The sequence below is a fragment of the Schistocerca serialis genome, chromosome 2 (genome assembly GCF_023864345.2).
Source record: "Schistocerca serialis cubense isolate TAMUIC-IGC-003099 chromosome 2, iqSchSeri2.2, whole genome shotgun sequence".
NCBI lineage: Eukaryota > Metazoa > Arthropoda > Insecta > Orthoptera > Acrididae > Schistocerca > Schistocerca serialis.
The window spans coordinates 803,855,336-803,872,692 of record NC_064639.1 but is presented as its reverse complement, the minus strand read 5'-3'; the positions used below and the strand labels follow the sequence as shown (position 1 = coordinate 803,872,692).

The window sequence follows — 17,357 nt, the reverse complement described above, 5'->3', positions numbered from 1 at the left end:
GGCACTAATAGTGAGAAACTCTTAACTACGCTCAGTCTTGTATCCCATCCTTTAGTTGTCGTCGTCGCTAATCAGATGAGGTTCGTCTCCACTCACGGTGCACATGTTCTGCAAAGACAACCTTTGTTTTCCGTTGCATGCAAGATTACTGTCGGCTCTTCTACAGCAATCGACCAATGTAATTTACTGGTGTCAGATTCTTGCCATACCTAACGGTCCCTTCATCACCGTAGAGCTGCACAAGGCGTGCTGCGGCAGGCATCTATTCTTCATTGCAGAGCTGCAAACGTGGGTGAGCTCCACCTACTCTTCAGCACGGTCAAAACAGTAGGGCTCGTCCGGGATTTGAACCCAGGACCTCCTGCACCCAAAGCAGGAATCATACCCCTAGACCAACGAGCCACCTGCCACTAGCAATGCAGCCAATCTCAAGCAGTCCAGCTCCGAGGAACACAAACTTCCTTGTAAATCAGAAACAAAAGCGCTTTCTGAAGGCAGCGCTCACCCCTGATGGGAAGAATATTAGAGGCAATGAATATAGAGTGAATAATTTCATCGCGCTCTGCAGATGAACACACGGTGGTGTTTCACTTTCGTCATGTGCTTTCTCAGTGTCAAGGGAAGGCAAATGCACTAAACAAAAGAACATCGGGAAACTCATAACGAAAAGATTGCGGAATATACTGCAAGCAAAACTTCCAGAAGACGACTCCTGAACGCTTCGGTGCCTTAAGAATTATTCCGTGCAGCAATGATCATCTAGGAAGAGCCAACTGTACGTGTCGCTCCACCACACAACTTATTTTGCTATTGTTTTACCTAAATTTCCATTACCCCTTCGTTACAGGAATACTGTGTGGTTTTCACCTGATCTGCTTCGTCCAGCAGCGATAGTAGTAAGTAAATCGACGACAGAATCAATAAAAGTAGGTCAGACACAGAAATCGGAGTTACGTGTAGCTCATGTTATTCTGCTTTCAAATGCAGTTCTCCGGCTGGGAGTAGTGGCGTACTCCTGTAATCCAAGTGTCCGGGCGGCAGTTGTTGTGGGAGAGATCTGGGAACAACTACAGATTCGGCCGTTTCATCAGCTCAGCAACGACCGCGATGCCCTCGTCGAGCTCTGCAGATTGACCAGATAGCAGTGTGGAATTTTCGGCTAGTGGCGGCTCGGGGTTAAGAGAAGTCGACAGCAGTGAGCAACACTAGATCGGGAAAGCGAAACAGACGACCCAGAACGAAGAGATTGCGGAATGTACTGCAAAAGCAAAACTTCGAGAGACGAACTCTGAAGCCGTCGGTGCCTTAACAATCATTCCGTGCAGCAACGATAATCTGGGAAGAGCGATGCGTGGGTGCCGCTCCACCTCACAGCAGATTTTATATATTGTTCTACTTATTCTAAATTTGCGTTTCCAGATCATCAGTAAAATACTGTGTGATTTACACCTGGTTTCCTTCTATCAAAGGCGATATTAGGAAGTACATCGACTGCAGCGTCATTAAGGGTCGTGGGTCCGGGCGCCGGCGCGCCAGCGGTGGCCTCTCGGGGCTGCTGGTGCCTCCATGTAGAGCTGCCGCTGAGCCCAGGCTCCTCGCCGCTAACGAAGTGATTGCTTTTGGTGACATCAATTGGAATACCGACTGCGCGAATTGACGGTACCTCGTCCGGAAAGAAACAGTAGCTGATGCTACTGAGCACTCGGCCGCGAGCATTTCCGACGACTTCTTGGGCTCTTATTCGCGATGGCATTCAGACAGGCGAGGGTGCTGTCGATTGTTACATACGAATGCGAAATACCTGCATTGTGCGTTTCCGCAAAGTGATCGTCCTACAAGTTGTGTCGGATGTGGAGCACAGAGCGTAGCAGTTTCCGTGGTGTAGCGGTTATCACGTCTGCCTAACACGCAGATGGTCCCCGGCTCGATTCCGGGCGGAAACACTTGTTCGTCGCACTACAATCTCTACTGTTACCATTTAAATCAATTTCAAACGTCCCACCACCAGGGTGCAGACGGCTCAAATGATACATGAAACTCTTCCAGAACCGGCTACTTGGTTTTTTGTGCTTACCTGGAGGGCTGGAAATGCGCGGAACAGCCGCCAGCATGACGGTAGTTGCCACACGTTTGCACAAAACGCAAGGGCTCGTCCGGGATTTGAACCCGGGACCTCCTGCACCCGAAGCAGGAATCATACCCCTAGACCAACGAGCCTGCTCGTAGCGGCTAAGCGCTGCACATGACTGACGCCTCCGTTCTTGGTATCACCATTCAGAGCAGCTGCTCACCCAGTGTTCTCCCTGGCTGTTGCGGTTTGATTGTTTTCGTCGATGTCTTTTACTATAGCAACTTCTAGAATCGGTGGGAGCTCGTAGCCGATGCCCTTGCTTACGCAGGGTAAAATCTGTTGCCACTACGGGTTTCCAGGTTGTACAGCAGCTGAGCCGTCGTTTCCGTGGTGTAGCGGTTATCACGTCTGCTTTACACGCAGAAGGTCCCCGGTTCGATCCCGGGCGGAAACACGGTTTTTTTAAACCCCTTTTCGGGTTCCATTTCCGAGATAACGTCACGTCTGCTTATGCAGGGATAATAAATGTCGTGTGCTACACGGATATCGCGTCATTTTACTGTCAAATGCTCTTGCTCCCATAGTGCACCGGTATTCAGTAACACTGAACGCTCGTAGCTCCATTCTGGCCGGCAAAATTTATAATCCATTTCTTCAGGACTACTTCAAGTGCGCTTCATACTGGCTTTCCTGAGCTCGCTGCACTCGCCTTGTCACAGCTCTGCTGAAGTGTGAACGGCACTAATAGTGAGAAACTCTTAACTACGCTCAGTCTTGTATCCCATCCTTTAGTTGTCGTCGTCGCTAATCAGATGAGGTTCGTCTCCACTCACGGTGCACATGTTCTGCAAAGACAACCTTTGTTTTCCGTTGCATGCAAGATTACTGTCGGCTCTTCTACAGCAATCGACCAATGTAATTTACTGGTGTCAGATTCTTGCCATACCTAACGGTCCCTTCATCACCGTAGAGCTGCACAAGGCGTGCTGCGGCAGGCATCTATTCTTCATTGCAGAGCTGCAAACGTGGGTGAGCTCCACCTACTCTTCAGCACGGTCAAAACAGTAGGGCTCGTCCGGGATTTGAACCCAGGACCTCCTACACCCAAAGCAGGAATCATACCCCTAGACCAACGAGCCACCTGCCACTAGCAATGCAGCCAATCTCAAGCAGTCCAGCTCCGAGGAACACAAACTTCCTTGTAAATCAGAAACAAAAGCGCTTTCTGAAGGCAGCGCTCACCCCTGATGGGAAGAATATTAGAGGCAATGAATATAGAGTGAATAATTTCATCGCGCTCTGCAGATGAACACACGGTGGTGTTTCACTTTCGTCATGTGCTTTCTCAGTGTCAAGGGAAGGCAAATGCACTAAACAAAAGAACATCGGGAAACTCATAACGAAAAGATTGCGGAATATACTGCAAGCAAAACTTCCAGAAGACGACTCCTGAACGCTTCGGTGCCTTAAGAATTATTCCGTGCAGCAATGATCATCTAGGAAGAGCCAACTGTACGTGTCGCTCCACCACACAACTTATTTTGCTATTGTTTTACCTAAATTTCCATTACCCCTTCGTTACAGGAATACTGTGTGGTTTTCACCTGATCTGCTTCGTCCAGCAGCGATAGTAGTAAGTAAATCGACGACAGAATCAATAAAAGTAGGTCAGACACAGAAATCGGAGTTACGTGTAGCTCATGTTATTCTGCTTTCAAATGCAGTTCTCCGGCTGGGAGTAGTGGCGTACTCCTGTAATCCAAGTGTCCGGGCGGCAGTTGTTGTGGGAGAGATCTGGGAACAACTACAGATTCGGCCGTTTCATCAGCTCAGCAACGACCGCGATGCCCTCGTCGAGCTCTGCAGATTGACCAGATAGCAGTGTGGAATTTTCGGCTAGTGGCGGCTCGGGGTTAAGAGAAGTCGACAGCAGTGAGCAACACTAGATCGGGAAAGCGAAACAGACGACCCAGAACGAAGAGATTGCGGAATGTACTGCAAAAGCAAAACTTCGAGAGACGAACTCTGAAGCCGTCGGTGCCTTAACAATCATTCCGTGCAGCAACGATAATCTGGGAAGAGCGATGCGTGGGTGCCGCTCCACCTCACAGCAGATTTTATATATTGTTCTACTTATTCTAAATTTGCGTTTCCAGATCATCAGTAAAATACTGTGTGATTTACACCTGGTTTCCTTCTATCAAAGGCGATATTAGGAAGTACATCGACTGCAGCGTCATTAAGGGTCGTGGGTCCGGGCGCCGGCGCGCCAGCGGTGGCCTCTCGGGGCTGCTGGTGCCTCCATGTAGAGCTGCCGCTGAGCCCAGGCTCCTCGCCGCTAACGAAGTGATTGCTTTTGGTGACATCAATTGGAATACCGACTGCGCGAATTGACGGTACCTCGTCCGGAAAGAAACAGTAGCTGATGCTACTGAGCACTCGGCCGCGAGCATTTCCGACGACTTCTTGGGCTCTTATTCGCGATGGCATTCAGACAGGCGAGGGTGCTGTCGATTGTTACATACGAATGCGAAATACCTGCATTGTGCGTTTCCGCAAAGTGATCGTCCTACAAGTTGTGTCGGATGTGGAGCACAGAGCGTAGCAGTTTCCGTGGTGTAGCGGTTATCACGTCTGCCTAACACGCAGATGGTCCCCGGCTCGATTCCGGGCGGAAACACTTGTTCGTCGCACTACAATCTCTACTGTTACCATTTAAATCAATTTCAAACGTCCCACCACCAGGGTGCAGACGGCTCAAATGATACATGAAACTCTTCCAGAACCGGCTACTTGGTTTTTTGTGCTTACCTGGAGGGCTGGAAATGCGCGGAACAGCCGCCGGCATGACGGTAGTTGCCACACGTTTGCACAAAACGCAAGGGCTCGTCCGGGATTTGAACCCGGGACCTCCTGCACCCGAAGCAGGAATCATACCCCTAGACCAACGAGCCTGCTCGTAGCGGCTAAGCGCTGCACATGACTGACGCCTCCGTTCTTGGTATCACCATTCAGAGCAGCTGCTCACCCAGTGTTCTCCCTGGCTGTTGCGGTTTGATTGTTTTCATCGATGTCTTTTACTATAGCAACTTCTAGAATCGGTGGGAGCTCGTAGCCGATGCCCTTGCTTACGCAGGGTAAAATCTGTTGCCACTACGGGTTTCCAGGTTGTACAGCAGCTGAGCCGTCGTTTCCGTGGTGTAGCGGTTATCACGTCTGCTTTACACGCAGAAGGTCCCCGGTTCGATCCCGGGCGGAAACACGATTTTTTTAAACCCCTTTTCGGGTTCCATTTCCGAGATAACGTCACGTCTGCTTATGCAGGGATAATAAATGTCGTGTGCTACACGGATATCGCGTCATTTTACTGTCAAATGCTCTTGCTCCCATAGTGCACCGGTATTCAGTAACACTGAACGCTCGTAGCTCCATTCTGGCCGGCAAAATTTATAATCCATTTCTTCAGGACTACTTCAAGTGCGCTTCATACTGGCTTTCCTGAGCTCGCTGCACTCGCCTTGTCACAGCTCTGCTGAAGTGTGAACGGCACTAATAGTGAGAAACTCTTAACTACGCTCAGTCTTGTATCCCATCCTTTAGTTGTCGTCGTCGCTAATCAGATGAGGTTCGTCTCCACTCACGGTGCACATGTTCTGCAAAGACAACCTTTGTTTTCCGTTGCATGCAAGATTACTGTCGGCTCTTCTACAGCAATCGACCAATGTAATTTACTGGTGTCAGATTCTTGCCATACCAAACGGTCCCTTCATCACCGTAGAGCTGCACAAGGCGTGCTGCGGCAGGCATCTATTCTTCATTGCAGAGCTGCAAACGTGGGTGAGCTCCACCTACTCTTCAGCACGGTCAAAACAGTAGGGCTCGTCCGGGATTTGAACCCGGGACCTCCTGCACCCAAAGCAGGAATCATACCCCTAGACCAACGAGCCACCTGCCACTAGCAATGCAGCCAATCTCAAGCAGTCCAGCTCCGAGGAACACAAACTTCCTTGTAAATCAGAAACAAAAGCGCTTTCTGAAGGCAGCGCTCACCCCTGATGGGAAGAATATTAGAGGCAATGAATATAGAGTGAATAATTTCATCGCGCTCTGCAGATGAACACACGGTGGTGTTTCACTTTCGTCATGTGCTTTCTCAGTGTCAAGGGAAGGCAAATGCACTAAACAAAAGAACATCGGGAAACTCATAACGAAAAGATTGCGGAATATACTGCAAGCAAAACTTCCAGAAGACGACTCCTGAACGCTTCGGTGCCTTAAGAATTATTCCGTGCAGCAATGATCATCTAGGAAGAGCCAACTGTACGTGTCGCTCCACCACACAACTTATTTTGCTATTGTTTTACCTAAATTTCCATTACCCCTTCGTTACAGGAATACTGTGTGGTTTTCACCTGATCTGCTTCGTCCAGCAGCGATAGTAGTAAGTAAATCGACGACAGAATCAATAAAAGTAGGTCAGACACAGAAATCGGAGTTACGTGTAGCTCATGTTATTCTGCTTTCAAATGCAGTTCTCCGGCTGGGAGTAGTGGCGTACTCCTGTAATCCAAGTGTCCGGGCGGCAGTTGTTGTGGGAGAGATCTGGGAACAACTACAGATTCGGCCGTTTCATCAGCTCAGCAACGACCGCGATGCCCTCGTCGAGCTCTGCAGATTGACCAGATAGCAGTGTGGAATTTTCGGCTAGTGGCGGCTCGGGGTTAAGAGAAGTCGACAGCAGTGAGCAACACTAGATCGGGAAAGCGAAACAGACGACCCAGAACGAAGAGATTGCGGAATGTACTGCAAAAGCAAAACTTCGAGAGACGAACTCTGAAGCCGTCGGTGCCTTAACAATCATTCCGTGCAGCAACGATAATCTGGGAAGAGCGATGCGTGGGTGCCGCTCCACCTCACAGCAGATTTTATATATTGTTCTACTTATTCTAAATTTGCGTTTCCAGATCATCAGTAAAATACTGTGTGATTTACACCTGGTTTCCTTCTATCAAAGGCGATATTAGGAAGTACATCGACTGCAGCGTCATTAAGGGTCGTGGGTCCGGGCGCCGGCGCGCCAGCGGTGGCCTCTCGGGGCTGCTGGTGCCTCCATGTAGAGCTGCCGCTGAGCCCAGGCTCCTCGCCGCTAACGAAGTGATTGCTTTTGGTGACATCAATTGGAATACCGACTGCGCGAATTGACGGTACCTCGTCCGGAAAGAAACAGTAGCTGATGCTACTGAGCACTCGGCCGCGAGCATTTCCGACGACTTCTTGGGCTCTTATTCGCGATGGCATTCAGACAGGCGAGGGTGCTGTCGATTGTTACATACGAATGCGAAATACCTGCATTGTGCGTTTCCGCAAAGTGATCGTCCTACAAGTTGTGTCGGATGTGGAGCACAGAGCGTAGCAGTTTCCGTGGTGTAGCGGTTATCACGTCTGCCTAACACGCAGATGGTCCCCGGCTCGATTCCGGGCGGAAACACTTGTTCGTCGCACTACAATCTCTACTGTTACCATTTAAATCAATTTCAAACGTCCCACCACCAGGGTGCAGACGGCTCAAATGATACATGAAACTCTTCCAGAACCGGCTACTTGGTTTTTGTGCTTACCTGGAGGGCTGGAAATGCGCGGAACAGCCGCCGGCATGACGGTAGTTGCCACACGTTTGCACAAAACGCAAGAGCTCGTCCGGGATTTGAACCCGGGACCTCCTGCACCCGAAGCAGGAATCATACCCCTAGACCAACGAGCCTGCTCGTAGCGGCTCAGCGCTGCACACGACTGACGCCTCCGTTCTTGGTATCACCATTCAGAGCAGCTGCTCACCCAGTGTTCTCCCTGGCTGTTGCGGTTTGATTGTTTTCATCGATGTCTTTTACTATAGCAACTTCTAGAATCGGTGGGAGCTCGTAGCCGATGCCCTTGCTTACGCAGGGTAAAATCTGTTGCCACTACGGGTTTCCAGGTTGTACAGCAGCTGAGCCGTCGTTTCCGTGGTGTAGCGGTTATCACGTCTGCTTTACACGCAGAAGGTCCCCGGTTCGATCCCGGGCGGAAACACGATTTTTTTAAACCCCTTTTCGGGTTCCATTTCCGAGATAACGTCACGTCTGCTTATGCAGGGATAATAAATGTCGTGTGCTACACGGATATCGCGTCATTTTACTGTCAAATGCTCTTGTTCCCATAGTGCACCGGTATTCAGTAACACTGAACGCTCGTAGCTCCATTCTGGCCGGCAAAATTTATAATCCATTTCTTCAGGACTACTTCAAGTGCGCTTCATACTGGCTTTCCTGAGCTCGCTGCACTCGCCTTGTCACAGCTCTGCTGAAGTGTGAACGGCACTAATAGTGAGAAACTCTTAACTACGCTCAGTCTTGTATCCCATCCTTTAGTTGTCGTCGTCGCTAATCAGATGAGGTTCGTCTCCACTCACGGTGCACATGTTCTGCAAAGACAACCTTTGTTTTCCGTTGCATGCAAGATTACTGTCGGCTCTTCTACAGCAATCGACCAATGTAATTTACTGGTGTCAGATTCTTGCCATACCAAACGGTCCCTTCATCACCGTAGAGCTGCACAAGGCGTGCTGCGGCAGGCATCTATTCTTCATTGCAGAGCTGCAAACGTGGGTGAGCTCCACCTACTCTTCAGCACGGTCAAAACAGTAGGGCTCGTCCGGGATTTGAACCCGGGACCTCCTGCACCCAAAGCAGGAATCATACCCCTAGACCAACGAGCCACCTGCCACTAGCAATGCAGCCAATCTCAAGCAGTCCAGCTCCGAGGAACACAAACTTCCTTGTAAATCAGAAACAAAAGCGCTTTCTGAAGGCAGCGCTCACCCCTGATGGGAAGAATATTAGAGGCAATGAATATAGAGTGAATAATTTCATCGCGCTCTGCAGATGAACACACGGTGGTGTTTCACTTTCGTCATGTGCTTTCTCAGTGTCAAGGGAAGGCAAATGCACTAAACAAAAGAACATCGGGAAACTCATAACGAAAAGATTGCGGAATATACTGCAAGCAAAACTTCCAGAAGACGACTCCTGAACGCTTCGGTGCCTTAAGAATTATTCCGTGCAGCAATGATCATCTAGGAAGAGCCAACTGTACGTGTCGCTCCACCACACAACTTATTTTGCTATTGTTTTACCTAAATTTCCATTACCCCTTCGTTACAGGAATACTGTGTGGTTTTCACCTGATCTGCTTCGTCCAGCAGCGATAGTAGTAAGTAAATCGACGACAGAATCAATAAAAGTAGGTCAGACACAGAAATCGGAGTTACGTGTAGCTCATGTTATTCTGCTTTCAAATGCAGTTCTCCGGCTGGGAGTAGTGGCGTACTCCTGTAATCCAAGTGTCCGGGCGGCAGTTGTTGTGGGAGAGATCTGGGAACAACTACAGATTCGGCCGTTTCATCAGCTCAGCAACGACCGCGATGCCCTCGTCGAGCTCTGCAGATTGACCAGATAGCAGTGTGGAATTTTCGGCTAGTGGCGGCTCGGGGTTAAGAGAAGTCGACAGCAGTGAGCAACACTAGATCGGGAAAGCGAAACAGACGACCCAGAACGAAGAGATTGCGGAATGTACTGCAAAAGCAAAACTTCGAGAGACGAACTCTGAAGCCGTCGGTGCCTTAACAATCATTCCGTGCAGCAACGATAATCTGGGAAGAGCGATGCGTGGGTGCCGCTCCACCTCACAGCAGATTTTATATATTGTTCTACTTATTCTAAATTTGCGTTTCCAGATCATCAGTAAAATACTGTGTGATTTACACCTGGTTTCCTTCTATCAAAGGCGATATTAGGAAGTACATCGACTGCAGCGTCATTAAGGGTCGTGGGTCCGGGCGCCGGCGCGCCAGCGGTGGCCTCTCGGGGCTGCTGGTGCCTCCATGTAGAGCTGCCGCTGAGCCCAGGCTCCTCGCCGCTAACGAAGTGATTGCTTTTGGTGACATCAATTGGAATACCGACTGCGCGAATTGACGGTACCTCGTCCGGAAAGAAACAGTAGCTGATGCTACTGAGCACTCGGCCGCGAGCATTTCCGACGACTTCTTGGGCTCTTATTCGCGATGGCATTCAGACAGGCGAGGGTGCTGTCGATTGTTACATACGAATGCGAAATACCTGCATTGTGCGTTTCCGCAAAGTGATCGTCCTACAAGTTGTGTCGGATGTGGAGCACAGAGCGTAGCAGTTTCCGTGGTGTAGCGGTTATCACGTCTGCCTAACACGCAGATGGTCCCCGGCTCGATTCCGGGCGGAAACACTTGTTCGTCGCACTACAATCTCTACTGTTACCATTTAAATCAATTTCAAACGTCCCACCACCAGGGTGCAGACGGCTCAAATGATACATGAAACTCTTCCAGAACCGGCTACTTGGTTTTTGTGCTTACCTGGAGGGCTGGAAATGCGCGGAACAGCCGCCGGCATGACGGTAGTTGCCACACGTTTGCACAAAACGCAAGGGCTCGTCCGGGATTTGAATCCGGGACCTCCTGCACCCGAAGCAGGAATCATACCCCTAGACCAACGAGCCTGCTCGTAGCGGCTAAGCGCTGCACATGACTGACGCCTCCGTTCTTGGTATCACCATTCAGAGCAGCTGCTCACCCAGTGTTCTCCCTGGCTGTTGCGGTTTGATTGTTTTCATCGATGTCTTTTACTATATCAACTTCTAGAATCGGTGGGAGCTCGTAGCCGATGCCCTTGCTTACGCAGGGTAAAATCTGTTGCCACTACGGGTTTCCAGGTTGTACAGCAGCTGAGCCGTCGTTTCCGTGGTGTAGCGGTTATCACGTCTGCTTTACACGCAGAAGGTCCCCGGTTCGATCCCGGGCGGAAACACGATTTTTTTAAACCCCTTTTCGGGTTCCATTTCCGAGATAACGTCACGTCTGCTTATGCAGGGATAATAAATGTCGTGTGCTACACGGATATCGCGTCATTTTACTGTCAAATGCTCTTGCTCCCATAGTGCACCGGTATTCAGTAACACTGAACGCTCGTAGCTCCATTCTGGCCGGCAAAATTTATAATCCATTTCTTCAGGACTACTTCAAGTGCGCTTCATACTGGCTTTCCTGAGCTCGCTGCACTCGCCTTGTCACAGCTCTGCTGAAGTGTGAACGGCACTAATAGTGAGAAACTCTTAACTACGCTCAGTCTTGTATCCCATCCTTTAGTTGTCGTCGTCGCTAATCAGATGAGGTTCGTCTCCACTCACGGTGCACATGTTCTGCAAAGACAACCTTTGTTTTCCGTTGCATGCAAGATTACTGTCGGCTCTTCTACAGCAATCGACCAATGTAATTTACTGGTGTCAGATTCTTGCCATACCAAACGGTCCCTTCATCACCGTAGAGCTGCACAAGGCGTGCTGCGGCAGGCATCTATTCTTCATTGCAGAGCTGCAAACGTGGGTGAGCTCCACCTACTCTTCAGCACGGTCAAAACAGTAGGGCTCGTCCGGGATTTGAACCCAGGACCTCCTGCACCCAAAGCAGGAATCATACCCCTAGACCAACGAGCCACCTGCCACTAGCAATGCAGCCAATCTCAAGCAGTCCAGCTCCGAGGAACACAAACTTCCTTGTAAATCAGAAACAAAAGCGCTTTCTGAAGGCAGCGCTCACCCCTGATGGGAAGAATATTAGAGGCAATGAATATAGAGTGAATAATTTCATCGCGCTCTGCAGATGAACACACGGTGGTGTTTCACTTTCGTCATGTGCTTTCTCAGTGTCAAGGGAAGGCAAATGCACTAAACAAAAGAACATCGGGAAACTCATAACGAAAAGATTGCGGAATATACTGCAAGCAAAACTTCCAGAAGACGACTCCTGAACGCTTCGGTGCCTTAAGAATTATTCCGTGCAGCAATGATCATCTAGGAAGAGCCAACTGTACGTGTCGCTCCACCACACAACTTATTTTGCTATTGTTTTACCTAAATTTCCATTACCCCTTCGTTACAGGAATACTGTGTGGTTTTCACCTGATCTGCTTCGTCCAGCAGCGATAGTAGTAAGTAAATCGACGACAGAATCAATAAAAGTAGGTCAGACACAGAAATCGGAGTTACGTGTAGCTCATGTTATTCTGCTTTCAAATGCAGTTCTCCGGCTGGGAGTAGTGGCGTACTCCTGTAATCCAAGTGTCCGGGCGGCAGTTGTTGTGGGAGAGATCTGGGAACAACTACAGATTCGGCCGTTTCATCAGCTCAGCAACGACCGCGATGCCCTCGTCGAGCTCTGCAGATTGACCAGATAGCAGTGTGGAATTTTCGGCTAGTGGCGGCTCGGGGTTAAGAGAAGTCGACAGCAGTGAGCAACACTAGATCGGGAAAGCGAAACAGACGACCCAGAACGAAGAGATTGCGGAATGTACTGCAAAAGCAAAACTTCGAGAGACGAACTCTGAAGCCGTCGGTGCCTTAACAATCATTCCGTGCAGCAACGATAATCTGGGAAGAGCGATGCGTGGGTGCCGCTCCACCTCACAGCAGATTTTATATATTGTTCTACTTATTCTAAATTTGCGTTTCCAGATCATCAGTAAAATACTGTGTGATTTACACCTGGTTTCCTTCTATCAAAGGCGATATTAGGAAGTACATCGACTGCAGCGTCATTAAGGGTCGTGGGTCCGGGCGCCGGCGCGCCAGCGGTGGCCTCTCGGGGCTGCTGGTGCCTCCATGTAGAGCTGCCGCTGAGCCCAGGCTCCTCGCCGCTAACGAAGTGATTGCTTTTGGTGACATCAATTGGAATAGCGACTGCGCGAATTGACGGTACCTCGTCCGGAAAGAAACAGTAGCTGATGCTACTGAGCACTCGGCCGCGAGCATTTCCGACGACTTCTTGGGCTCTTATTCGCGATGGCATTCAGACAGGCGAGGGTGCTGTCGATTGTTACATACGAATGCGAAATACCTGCATTGTGCGTTTCCGCAAAGTGATCGTCCTACAAGTTGTGTCGGATGTGGAGCACAGAGCGTAGCAGTTTCCGTGGTGTAGCGGTTATCACGTCTGCCTAACACGCAGATGGTCCCCGGCTCGATTCCGGGCGGAAACACTTGTTCGTCGCACTACAATCTCTACTGTTACCATTTAAATCAATTTCAAACGTCCCACCACCAGGGTGCAGACGGCTCAAATGATACATGAAACTCTTCCAGAACCGGCTACTTGGTTTTTTGTGCTTACCTGGAGGGCTGGAAATGCGCGGAACAGCCGCCAGCATGACGGTAGTTGCCACACGTTTGCACAAAACGCAAGGGCTCGTCCGGGATTTGAACCCGGGACCTCCTGCACCCGAAGCAGGAATCATACCCCTAGACCAACGAGCCTGCTCGTAGCGGCTAAGCGCTGCACATGACTGACGCCTCCGTTCTTGGTATCACCATTCAGAGCAGCTGCTCACCCAGTGTTCTCCCTGGCTGTTGCGGTTTGATTGTTTTCATCGATGTCTTTTACTATAGCAACTTCTAGAATCGGTGGGAGCTCGTAGCCGATGCCCTTGCTTACGCAGGGTAAAATCTGTTGCCACTACGGGTTTCCAGGTTGTACAGCAGCTGAGCCGTCGTTTCCGTGGTGTAGCGGTTATCACGTCTGCTTTACACGCAGAAGGTCCCCGGTTCGATCCCGGGCGGAAACACGGTTTTTTTAAACCCCTTTTCGGGTTCCATTTCCGAGATAACGTCACGTCTGCTTATGCAGGGATAATAAATGTCGTGTGCTACACGGATATCGCGTCATTTTACTGTCAAATGCTCTTGCTCCCATAGTGCACCGGTATTCAGTAACACTGAACGCTCGTAGCTCCATTCTGGCCGGCAAAATTTATAATCCATTTCTTCAGGACTACTTCAAGTGCGCTTCATACTGGCTTTCCTGAGCTCGCTGCACTCGCCTTGTCACAGCTCTGCTGAAGTGTGAACGGCACTAATAGTGAGAAACTCTTAACTACGCTCAGTCTTGTATCCCATCCTTTAGTTGTCGTCGTCGCTAATCAGATGAGGTTCGTCTCCACTCACGGTGCACATGTTCTGCAAAGACAACCTTTGTTTTCCGTTGCATGCAAGATTACTGTCGGCTCTTCTACAGCAATCGACCAATGTAATTTACTGGTGTCAGATTCTTGCCATACCTAACGGTCCCTTCATCACCGTAGAGCTGCACAAGGCGTGCTGCGGCAGGCATCTATTCTTCATTGCAGAGCTGCAAACGTGGGTGAGCTCCACCTACTCTTCAGCACGGTCAAAACAGTAGGGCTCGTCCGGGATTTGAACCCAGGACCTCCTGCACCCAAAGCAGGAATCATACCCCTAGACCAACGAGCCACCTGCCACTAGCAATGCAGCCAATCTCAAGCAGTCCAGCTCCGAGGAACACAAACTTCCTTGTAAATCAGAAACAAAAGCGCTTTCTGAAGGCAGCGCTCACCCCTGATGGGAAGAATATTAGAGGCAATGAATATAGAGTGAATAATTTCATCGCGCTCTGCAGATGAACACACGGTGGTGTTTCACTTTCGTCATGTGCTTTCTCAGTGTCAAGGGAAGGCAAATGCACTAAACAAAAGAACATCGGGAAACTCATAACGAAAAGATTGCGGAATATACTGCAAGCAAAACTTCCAGAAGACGACTCCTGAACGCTTCGGTGCCTTAAGAATTATTCCGTGCAGCAATGATCATCTAGGAAGAGCCAACTGTACGTGTCGCTCCACCACACAACTTATTTTGCTATTGTTTTACCTAAATTTCCATTACCCCTTCGTTACAGGAATACTGTGTGGTTTTCACCTGATCTGCTTCGTCCAGCAGCGATAGTAGTAAGTAAATCGACGACAGAATCAATAAAAGTAGGTCAGACACAGAAATCGGAGTTACGTGTAGCTCATGTTATTCTGCTTTCAAATGCAGTTCTCCGGCTGGGAGTAGTGGCGTACTCCTGTAATCCAAGTGTCCGGGCGGCAGTTGTTGTGGGAGAGATCTGGGAACAACTACAGATTCGGCCGTTTCATCAGCTCAGCAACGACCGCGATGCCCTCGTCGAGCTCTGCAGATTGACCAGATAGCAGTGTGGAATTTTCGGCTAGTGGCGGCTCGGGGTTAAGAGAAGTCGACAGCAGTGAGCAACACTAGATCGGGAAAGCGAAACAGACGACCCAGAACGAAGAGATTGCGGAATGTACTGCAAAAGCAAAACTTCGAGAGACGAACTCTGAAGCCGTCGGTGCCTTAACAATCATTCCGTGCAGCAACGATAATCTGGGAAGAGCGATGCGTGGGTGCCGCTCCACCTCACAGCAGATTTTATATATTGTTCTACTTATTCTAAATTTGCGTTTCCAGATCATCAGTAAAATACTGTGTGATTTACACCTGGTTTCCTTCTATCAAAGGCGATATTAGGAAGTACATCGACTGCAGCGTCATTAAGGGTCGTGGGTCCGGGCGCCGGCGCGCCAGCGGTGGCCTCTCGGGGCTGCTGGTGCCTCCATGTAGAGCTGCCGCTGAGCCCAGGCTCCTCGCCGCTAACGAAGTGATTGCTTTTGGTGACATCAATTGGAATAGCGACTGCGCGAATTGACGGTACCTCGTCCGGAAAGAAACAGTAGCTGATGCTACTGAGCACTCGGCCGCGAGCATTTCCGACGACTTCTTGGGCTCTTATTCGCGATGGCATTCAGACAGGCGAGGGTGCTGTCGATTGTTACATACGAATGCGAAATACCTGCATTGTGCGTTTCCGCAAAGTGATCGTCCTACAAGTTGTGTCGGATGTGGAGCACAGAGCGTAGCAGTTTCCGTGGTGTAGCGGTTATCACGTCTGCCTAACACGCAGATGGTCCCCGGCTCGATTCCGGGCGGAAACACTTGTTCGTCGCACTACAATCTCTACTGTTACCATTTAAATCAATTTCAAACGTCCCACCACCAGGGTGCAGACGGCTCAAATGATACATGAAACTCTTCCAGAACCGGCTACTTGGTTTTTGTGCTTACCTGGAGGGCTGGAAATGCGCGGAACAGCCGCCGGCATGACGGTAGTTGCCACACGTTTGCACAAAACGCAAGGGCTCGTCCGGGATTTGAATCCGGGACCTCCTGCACCCGAAGCAGGAATCATACCCCTAGACCAACGAGCCTGCTCGTAGCGGCTAAGCGCTGCACATGACTGACGCCTCCGTTCTTGGTATCACCATTCAGAGCAGCTGCTCACCCAGTGTTCTCCCTGGCTGTTGCGGTTTGATTGTTTTCATCGATGTCTTTTACTATATCAACTTCTAGAATCGGTGGGAGCTCGTAGCCGATGCCCTTGCTTACGCAGGGTAAAATCTGTTGCCACTACGGGTTTCCAGGTTGTACAGCAGCTGAGCCGTCGTTTCCGTGGTGTAGCGGTTATCACGTCTGCTTTACACGCAGAAGGTCCCCGGTTCGATCCCGGGCGGAAACACGATTTTTTTAAACCCCTTTTCGGGTTCCATTTCCGAGATAACGTCACGTCTGCTTATGCAGGGATAATAAATGTCGTGTGCTACACGGATATCGCGTCATTTTACTGTCAAATGCTCTTGCTCCCATAGTGCACCGGTATTCAGTAACACTGAACGCTCGTAGCTCCATTCTGGCCGGCAAAATTTATAATCCATTTCTTCAGGACTACTTCAAGTGCGCTTCATACTGGCTTTCCTGAGCTCGCTGCACTCGCCTTGTCACAGCTCTGCTGAAGTGTGAACGGCACTAATAGTGAGAAACTCTTAACTACGCTCAGTCTTGTATCCCATCCTTTAGTTGTCGTCGTCGCTAATCAGATGAGGTTCGTCTCCACTCACGGTGCACATGTTCTGAAAAGACAACCTTTGTTTTCCGTTGCATGCAAGATTACTGTCGGCTCTTCTACAGCAATCGACCAATGTAATTTACTGGTGTCAGATTCTTGCCATACCAAACGGTCCCTTCATCACCGTAGAGCTGCACAAGGCGTGCTGCGGCAGGCATCTATTCTTCATTGCAGAGCTGCAAACGTGGGTGAGCTCCACCTACTCTTCAGCACGGTCAAAACAGTAGGGCTCGTCCGGGATTTGAACCCGGGACCTCCTGCACCCAAAGCAGGAATCATACCCCTAGACCAACGAGCCACCTGCCGCTAGCAATGCAGCCAATCTCAAGCAGTCCAGCTCCGAGGAACACAAACTTCCTTGTAAATCAGAAACAAAAGCGCTTTCTGAAGGCAGCGCTCACCCCTGAT

General features: G+C 49.9%; 25 non-coding genes across 25 annotated transcripts; 12 read left to right on the top strand and 13 right to left on the bottom strand.

Annotated features, from left to right (window-relative positions):
* Positions 1 to 330: 330 nt before the first annotated feature.
* Trnap-ugg (transfer RNA proline (anticodon UGG)) lies at positions 331 to 402 on the bottom strand. The gene has a single exon. It is a non-coding gene; the product is annotated as a tRNA-Pro (tRNA).
* Positions 403 to 1,870: 1,468 nt separating this feature from the next.
* Positions 1,871 to 1,943, top strand: Trnav-aac (transfer RNA valine (anticodon AAC)). Its single transcript has one exon. It is a non-coding gene; the product is annotated as a tRNA-Val (tRNA).
* A 202-nt stretch (positions 1,944 to 2,145) lies between these two features.
* Positions 2,146 to 2,217, bottom strand: Trnap-cgg (transfer RNA proline (anticodon CGG)). Its single transcript has one exon. It is a non-coding gene; the product is annotated as a tRNA-Pro (tRNA).
* Positions 2,218 to 2,452: 235 nt separating this feature from the next.
* Positions 2,453 to 2,525, top strand: Trnav-uac (transfer RNA valine (anticodon UAC)). The gene has a single exon. It is a non-coding gene; the product is annotated as a tRNA-Val (tRNA).
* A 613-nt stretch (positions 2,526 to 3,138) lies between these two features.
* On the bottom strand, positions 3,139 to 3,210 carry Trnap-ugg (transfer RNA proline (anticodon UGG)). The gene has a single exon. It is a non-coding gene; the product is annotated as a tRNA-Pro (tRNA).
* Positions 3,211 to 4,678: 1,468 nt separating this feature from the next.
* Trnav-aac (transfer RNA valine (anticodon AAC)) lies at positions 4,679 to 4,751 on the top strand. Its single transcript has one exon. It is a non-coding gene; the product is annotated as a tRNA-Val (tRNA).
* A 202-nt stretch (positions 4,752 to 4,953) lies between these two features.
* Trnap-cgg (transfer RNA proline (anticodon CGG)) lies at positions 4,954 to 5,025 on the bottom strand. Its single transcript has one exon. It is a non-coding gene; the product is annotated as a tRNA-Pro (tRNA).
* Positions 5,026 to 5,260: 235 nt separating this feature from the next.
* Trnav-uac (transfer RNA valine (anticodon UAC)) lies at positions 5,261 to 5,333 on the top strand. Its single transcript has one exon. It is a non-coding gene; the product is annotated as a tRNA-Val (tRNA).
* Positions 5,334 to 5,946: 613 nt separating this feature from the next.
* Trnap-ugg (transfer RNA proline (anticodon UGG)) lies at positions 5,947 to 6,018 on the bottom strand. The gene has a single exon. It is a non-coding gene; the product is annotated as a tRNA-Pro (tRNA).
* Positions 6,019 to 7,486: 1,468 nt separating this feature from the next.
* Trnav-aac (transfer RNA valine (anticodon AAC)) lies at positions 7,487 to 7,559 on the top strand. Its single transcript has one exon. It is a non-coding gene; the product is annotated as a tRNA-Val (tRNA).
* A 201-nt stretch (positions 7,560 to 7,760) lies between these two features.
* Positions 7,761 to 7,832, bottom strand: Trnap-cgg (transfer RNA proline (anticodon CGG)). The gene has a single exon. It is a non-coding gene; the product is annotated as a tRNA-Pro (tRNA).
* A 235-nt stretch (positions 7,833 to 8,067) lies between these two features.
* Trnav-uac (transfer RNA valine (anticodon UAC)) lies at positions 8,068 to 8,140 on the top strand. The gene has a single exon. It is a non-coding gene; the product is annotated as a tRNA-Val (tRNA).
* A 613-nt stretch (positions 8,141 to 8,753) lies between these two features.
* Trnap-ugg (transfer RNA proline (anticodon UGG)) lies at positions 8,754 to 8,825 on the bottom strand. Its single transcript has one exon. It is a non-coding gene; the product is annotated as a tRNA-Pro (tRNA).
* Positions 8,826 to 10,293: 1,468 nt separating this feature from the next.
* Trnav-aac (transfer RNA valine (anticodon AAC)) lies at positions 10,294 to 10,366 on the top strand. The gene has a single exon. It is a non-coding gene; the product is annotated as a tRNA-Val (tRNA).
* Positions 10,367 to 10,567: 201 nt separating this feature from the next.
* Positions 10,568 to 10,639, bottom strand: Trnap-cgg (transfer RNA proline (anticodon CGG)). Its single transcript has one exon. It is a non-coding gene; the product is annotated as a tRNA-Pro (tRNA).
* A 235-nt stretch (positions 10,640 to 10,874) lies between these two features.
* Trnav-uac (transfer RNA valine (anticodon UAC)) lies at positions 10,875 to 10,947 on the top strand. The gene has a single exon. It is a non-coding gene; the product is annotated as a tRNA-Val (tRNA).
* Positions 10,948 to 11,560: 613 nt separating this feature from the next.
* Positions 11,561 to 11,632, bottom strand: Trnap-ugg (transfer RNA proline (anticodon UGG)). The gene has a single exon. It is a non-coding gene; the product is annotated as a tRNA-Pro (tRNA).
* Positions 11,633 to 13,100: 1,468 nt separating this feature from the next.
* Positions 13,101 to 13,173, top strand: Trnav-aac (transfer RNA valine (anticodon AAC)). The gene has a single exon. It is a non-coding gene; the product is annotated as a tRNA-Val (tRNA).
* Positions 13,174 to 13,375: 202 nt separating this feature from the next.
* Positions 13,376 to 13,447, bottom strand: Trnap-cgg (transfer RNA proline (anticodon CGG)). The gene has a single exon. It is a non-coding gene; the product is annotated as a tRNA-Pro (tRNA).
* A 235-nt stretch (positions 13,448 to 13,682) lies between these two features.
* Trnav-uac (transfer RNA valine (anticodon UAC)) lies at positions 13,683 to 13,755 on the top strand. Its single transcript has one exon. It is a non-coding gene; the product is annotated as a tRNA-Val (tRNA).
* Positions 13,756 to 14,368: 613 nt separating this feature from the next.
* Positions 14,369 to 14,440, bottom strand: Trnap-ugg (transfer RNA proline (anticodon UGG)). The gene has a single exon. It is a non-coding gene; the product is annotated as a tRNA-Pro (tRNA).
* Positions 14,441 to 15,908: 1,468 nt separating this feature from the next.
* Trnav-aac (transfer RNA valine (anticodon AAC)) lies at positions 15,909 to 15,981 on the top strand. The gene has a single exon. It is a non-coding gene; the product is annotated as a tRNA-Val (tRNA).
* A 201-nt stretch (positions 15,982 to 16,182) lies between these two features.
* Positions 16,183 to 16,254, bottom strand: Trnap-cgg (transfer RNA proline (anticodon CGG)). The gene has a single exon. It is a non-coding gene; the product is annotated as a tRNA-Pro (tRNA).
* Positions 16,255 to 16,489: 235 nt separating this feature from the next.
* Trnav-uac (transfer RNA valine (anticodon UAC)) lies at positions 16,490 to 16,562 on the top strand. The gene has a single exon. It is a non-coding gene; the product is annotated as a tRNA-Val (tRNA).
* Positions 16,563 to 17,175: 613 nt separating this feature from the next.
* Trnap-ugg (transfer RNA proline (anticodon UGG)) lies at positions 17,176 to 17,247 on the bottom strand. The gene has a single exon. It is a non-coding gene; the product is annotated as a tRNA-Pro (tRNA).
* Positions 17,248 to 17,357: the final 110 nt, after the last annotated feature.